Source organism: Nicotiana attenuata, chromosome 1 (genome assembly GCF_001879085.1).
Source record: "Nicotiana attenuata strain UT chromosome 1, NIATTr2, whole genome shotgun sequence".
Classification (NCBI taxonomy): Eukaryota; Viridiplantae; Streptophyta; class Magnoliopsida; order Solanales; family Solanaceae; genus Nicotiana; species Nicotiana attenuata.
Window position 1 is genome coordinate 32,273,164 of NC_031989.1, and position 6,290 is coordinate 32,279,453.

Here is a 6,290-nt window from a genome sequence, read left to right on the forward strand (position 1 = left end):
GGGACACCTGTTCAGGGTACTTTTTCTAATTGATCCACTGCTCATAATCAGGCATCTTCATTTTCTGGAAGAAGGCTTCTGCTTCTTCAGCACTCACTGGCCTCTTGGACGGAAAATGCTTTCGAGCGGCATTATTCACTTCCTGCACATTCGAATATTTCTCAACAGAGTTCTTCCCTGGAAGTTCCCCCGAAATTTCTTTGCCCTTGTATGTGACCACTGTTTGCTGGTAGTTCCATGGCACCGCAGCGGGGTCTGTCATTGGCTTCTGTGGTACACGTCCAATAACCACTGGCTCACTCAGCCGAGGCGGTTTAATTGTCCCCCGTACCACATAGGCTCCTTTTGGTACATATATTGGTGTTTCCGCTTTTACCTCAGCTCTCCTCGGAATAGTGACAACCAATGGTTTTTCTTGGCGTCCTCGCGGAACATAGAGAATTCCATTCTTAAGAGAGTTCATTTCTACTTTTGTCTCAGGTTTCTTTTCAAGTTCAGTTTTGACAATTTTGTTCTCCTTCTCCCCTTTTCCTTGCTTCGGGAGTAACTTGGGCTTCTTTTCTGCATCGGCAATAGCAACTATGGCTTTCAAAGCTGGATCAAACTCCCTGTCTTCACAAATCATACCGATTACCGGCCCATTGTTGTGAGCGGGCAACGGGTTATTAGTCACATTCGGGGCTTCTTCATCCCTCAACACTATTTTCCCTTGTTCAATCAAATCTTCCACAGCCTTCTTCAATGTCCAGCAGTTATCAGTACTATGCCCTTCGGCTCCTGAATGGTAAGCACAATGGACCCCTCGTTGATAAGCTGAAGATTCTGGGTTCTGCCTGTTTTGGGGAATAGGCTGCAGCAAATTCATCTGGACGAGTTTCGGGAACAAACTGGAATAGGGTTCACCGATTGGCGTAAAATTTGGTCTCCTGGGAGGTTCTCGAGGACGAAAGTTATTCTGCGATGGTCGGGGATTATATTGGTTCTGGTAAGGAGGTTGATTTCTTTGGAATGGAGGTGGATTTCGGTTAGCTTGTGGTTGCGGTCGGCCGAAAGGTTGTGCATTCATGACCGCATAAGGTGCAGGAGCATAGGCCATACCAGTATGAGGGTAATAGTGTTGAGGGGTTCTTTCAGAGAACACCGGTCTAGGAGCCCGATACCTTCTTCCCTCCGAGGCCACCATCACTGTTTCTTCTTTCTTTCTGCCTTTGGCCATTCCTCCAGACCCACCTTGGATGGCTTGGGAGGTGGCCCTTATGGCTGACTGGCTCAAGATTCTACCCGTTTTTAACCCATTCTCTACCATTTCTCCGATTTTTATTGCCTCGGCGAAAGGTTTACCCATGGCGGACATCATATTCTGAAAATAATCTGCTTCCTGGGCTTGGAGGAAAACAGTGACCATCTCTACCTCATCCATTGGAGGTTTCACTCTCGACGCCTGCTCACGCCACTTAATTGCATATTCACGGAAGCTTTCTGAAGGCTTCTTCTTAAGATTTGCCAAAGAGTTCCTGTCCGGCGCGATGTCTATGTTGTACTGAAATTGTCGAACAAAGTCTCGGGCCAGATCATCCCAAATATGCCAACGCGAGGCATCTTGATCCATGTACCATTCTGAAGCGATACCAACCAAGCTTTCTCCAAAATATGCCATCAACAGCTCTTCTTTGCCACCGGCCCCCCGTAACTGATTGCAATACTTCTTTAGGTGAGCGATGGGGTCACCGTGTCCGTCATACTTCTCAAATTTTGGTGTTTTGAACCCTGACGGCAAGTGTACATGAGGGAACATACATAGATCCGTGTATGAGACACTCTTTTGCCCGCTCAATCCTTGCATGTTTTTCAAGCTCTGCTCAAGGCTTCTCATTCTCTTTGCCATTTCATCCTGCTCTGGGTCTTTGGGGGTTTTGTCCTGCCCTGGTGTAAGCTCGTATGGGGGTGGCTGGGAGTAATTGTATGTGGGATATTGAGGAGGATCTGACGGAAATACAGGGTTTTGGAATATGAATGCTGAGGGATCAAAGGCAGGCCTTGGCAGCGAAGGTTGTGTTGTAGCAGGACATGGTGGAGCAGTGAAGATGTTAGGAACCGCTCCCGCTGGGAACACCTGGGGGCGAACCTCAGAAGGCATTCCAACGAAATGAGCGGTCATGGTAGGTTGCCCAAAAGGGGTAGGAGGGTGACTGATAGGGACCGTAGTAGCACCTCCAGCTCTAGGGAATAACTCTGGGAATCCGGGAATATTGCTTGGGGGTTCCTTTCCATTGTTCCAAGCATCCCACATTTCCATCAGTCGCAGGCGCAAGATCCGATTTTCTTCAGCTGTAAAAGATTCAGAGGCCGGGACCCCCGAGATGGGGCTATCTTCAGAGATGGGGACTGCGGGCAAAGTCATTTCTGTAGACATTTCCACACTTCCTTTCGATCTGGTAAAGTATTGATGCGATGCCAGCTTACCACAACCAACCACCGTTTCTAAAAGCTAGGCTGGAAATCAGCAACACACGGTTAGTTTGAGACAAGTAACAGATAGGTAATCGCACATTGGGGTGTGATGCACCTATACAGTTAAACGGTTGTCTACATGTTTGCACTGGTTGCATGTGTCATCCCGGCTTTTCTTTTCTATTTTTCTTCTTTTGATTTCCTCTCTTTGTTTTTCTTGCTTTTCTTTCTCTTTCTATTTTCTCTCATTTTCTTTTCCCTCTTTTTTCTTTTTGCTTTTTCCCTGTTCTTCTGCCATGGTTTTTCTCTCGATTCCTTTGCGTTTCTTTTCCTCTCTTGTTTTCTTTTATTTCCTTCCCTCGTGTTTTATTTTTAGGAGATACGGTCGAATCCTATGGAGATTGCCTACGTATCATGACCCCGCATGAATCAGACCAAGCGTAGTTCTTGCAAATAAATGCAAACCTAGATGCAAGAAATAAAGAAACAATTTGTTTTGGGAATTTTCAAATTTTCATTAATAACAAAAAGCAATTACAAAGCTACTAGACTATTTGCTTTTCTTTCTTGGAAATAGAAAGTACAAAACCAGACACGAAAACTACAGACTCAAGAGTACATCAAGGCTTCAAATCCTGGGGCCCGCGGGGCATCACTCGGCATCGCCGCGGGCCTGCGTGCAAGACCCTTTTGCAACTGATCTAGATCGTTCATAACCTGGCGAACAAATATCATCACGGAGGCAAAGAATGTGGTATGACCCATCCGTTCACCGGCCTGACACTTCATGACAATGTAGTTGGCAATGTTTCTGATTCTCTCCCGGATTTGACCTTTCTCTTGGAGTAGCCGGCTTATCTGTTGAGTGCGAGCCTCTAGTACCTGAGAATCCTGGAAGTGAAGATCCTGTAACAATTTTAGTTCCTTCTCCATATCAGCGATTAATTCATAGCATTGTTCCCTCTCGGCCTGTAGCTCTTTCTCCCGACGGGCTGCCTTTTCTTCAAGAGTGTTCATTTTTCTTTTCATGTTGGCGATGGTTCCCTCATAGTTTTTCTTCATTTGCTGTACAAACTGGGCCCTTTCCTCGGTCTTCTTGGCCCATTGAGCCCGAAGTTTTGCCATGCTTCCCTCGGATTTTTCCAATTCTTCCTGACAGTCCCGGACTTGTTTCTTCAACCCTCTTATCAATCTCTCGTCGGATAGACTTCTTTCTCGATTCCTTGCATCTAATTTCAGTTGTTGAATTTGGGCCTTGAGAGCTTCATTCTCCTGGGCCAATTGCTTTTTATCACCTTCGTCAGCTGCGGCTTGCAAGCTGTTTTCGAACCGAAGCTCCTGAACCTGTTTTTCCAATGCTCCAATTCGAGCTCTGTACTCCTTTTCTTTAGCCAACCAATCCCACTGCACCTGAGCTTCGCTTGTTAATTGTTGCACATGTGGCCTTTTGGCGGGTCTCTCGGGGATTTGAAACCTTTTACCGAACCAAACCAAGTATTTGGGATCTACCTCACCTCTGGCCCGGTCTTGTACCGTAGTTTTGGGCTCGAGGTACCTGCACTCATTCCATATCTTTCGGATTTGGCCTTCAGGGAATGCAGCCTTTGGGCCCAACTCAATGACTTGCCCACTCAGGTCTTCATCACCGTGCACCGTCTGGAATCTTCCAAATTGTCGCAAAACGCGGTAAGGAGCATAGGGCTGAATGCTTCGAATACCCATCAAAAGAATATAAGGGACCTCTGCCGATGTGTACACAGCTTCAGTATGAGGAAGCCATCCATAAGCCCATTCTACTTTATCTGCAGTGAGGGATCTTAAACACGACGACCAGGCCTCAGTACCCTCCGGGAACTCAATACCTGTAACTCGGGTCTCGAACTCTACAATACAACTCAACCCGGTTAAGCCGTAGTTCATATATCCTGTGCGGTGACAAAGATGTTCCTGTATCCATAACTGCAAAAGCAAATTGCAACCTTGAAAGAATTTCTCCCCTTCTCGACATTTGGTCAGAGCTCGGTATATTTCTGCTACAATCAGGGGAACCACTGTGCTAGTAGGTTTCTTCATAGCAACATCTAGCATTCCTACTAGGCCAAGGTCTATGTGACCATCTTTTCTAGGACAAACTACAACTCCCATAAAGGCCACCATGAAGGCTAATCCCCGTCGGGCTTTCCATTTGTCCTTATTTCCAGCATGTGTTAGTCCTGTATTTGGTTCCTCAAAACCTTTGGGGTTACCATACCGGTGATATAGGAAATGTAGTGTACAACATCCTTCTGCCAGATGAGGGTCCTGAATATCCCGACTGATGTTCAACAAGTCCAAAAACCTATGAAGAGTTATCGGCCATGGGGCCAAAGGGTATCTACCGTGGAAGTTCCCGTTGAGACCGGCATATCCGGCAATTTCTTCCAATGTGGGTGTGAGTTCAAAATCTGCAAGCCGGAATACATTACGGGTCGGGTCCCAAAATGGTATCAGTGCCTCAATGACATCCTTCCTTGGTCTGATTTTCAATAAATCTACAAGACCACCCAGGCTTTTAAACACAGTATCCCTGCTTCCTTTTCCCAAGTCATGCCACCACATATGGAGTTTCAAAGGGATCTCGCTCAGGACTGAGAAGGTTTCGATGTCACTTGAATTCATCCTGCACATTATTTAGGGGAACTTAATGATTTATTTTGAAAAAACGGCTATTTGTGCAAAAATTCTTTATTCAGAAAATAAGGACTTGGATTTGCAAATACGGCCTTTCAGCACTTCTGGGAGGAAGATTTTAAGGTTGTGCCCGCAAACCATTTAAAAATGACTCAAGGTGGCTATTCTTACAAAACGGCCTTCCGGCGTCCTTTTGGGGACATTCGGCTTATTTAAACAGGAATGGCATCACCCGACTTATTTACGACACAAAATTGGCATTTTTGGTTATTTTTGAAAAAGGAAGGGTTGGACCCGATGAGGGTTGCCTACGTATCTCACATCCGGTGAGAATCAAACCGGCGTAGTTCGGGCAGATTTGCCAAAATCAAAATTATTTTGAACAACAATTTTCTTCCTTCTTTTTTTTTCAAATATTTTTCTTTTTTTTTTTTTTTCATTTTTCACAAATCCGACAGCATTTCGGTACTATTTGGGCATTGGGGTTTTTCAAAACAAATGGTCACCCTCACTTAGTCCTAACACTGCTTATTTCCTCAATTTTCACTTATTTAGACAAGCCAGTCAACATGCAAAGCCGAGCAAATAAATGCGCAAGTAGCACGTAAGATGCATCAGGATGGTCAATTCATTTCAGGTCATCTGTCCTAGACGGACCCAACCCCTGTGTTGAGTCCCCTAAGTCAAATGCACATGATGCAAACAAACGTCCTACTAGGGATCCGGCATGAGTTTTTGTTCTTCTAGGTTTAACCCTAGGTTTATTGGTCTAGACCTGGCTTACCCGAGCGGACAACTCGAGCCGAGGGGGAGGCAGCGTACCGGGGATACAGAAGCTCCGCCGGCTTTGCAACTTATCCAACCTCGTTCTAAATTGGAAAAGACTCTAAACAGAAGAGAAGCTACACGAAGTGCACCCTTCTCCATGATGTACAAGACTCAGAAAGAGGAAGGGATTCGCGACAGTTTATATATACAATTTCAACAAATATCAAAGCGGTAAAACATTTAGCACATATAGCATGGAACATGTAGAAAATCAGATAAAGCCAAATATAACAATTGTACTAAGCTCGAATTCTTGAACCCTGAATCGAAATTCTGGGTTCGTTCTCCAGCAGAGTTGCCAGAGCTGTCACACCTCCTTTTTTACACACCTACCCCGAAGG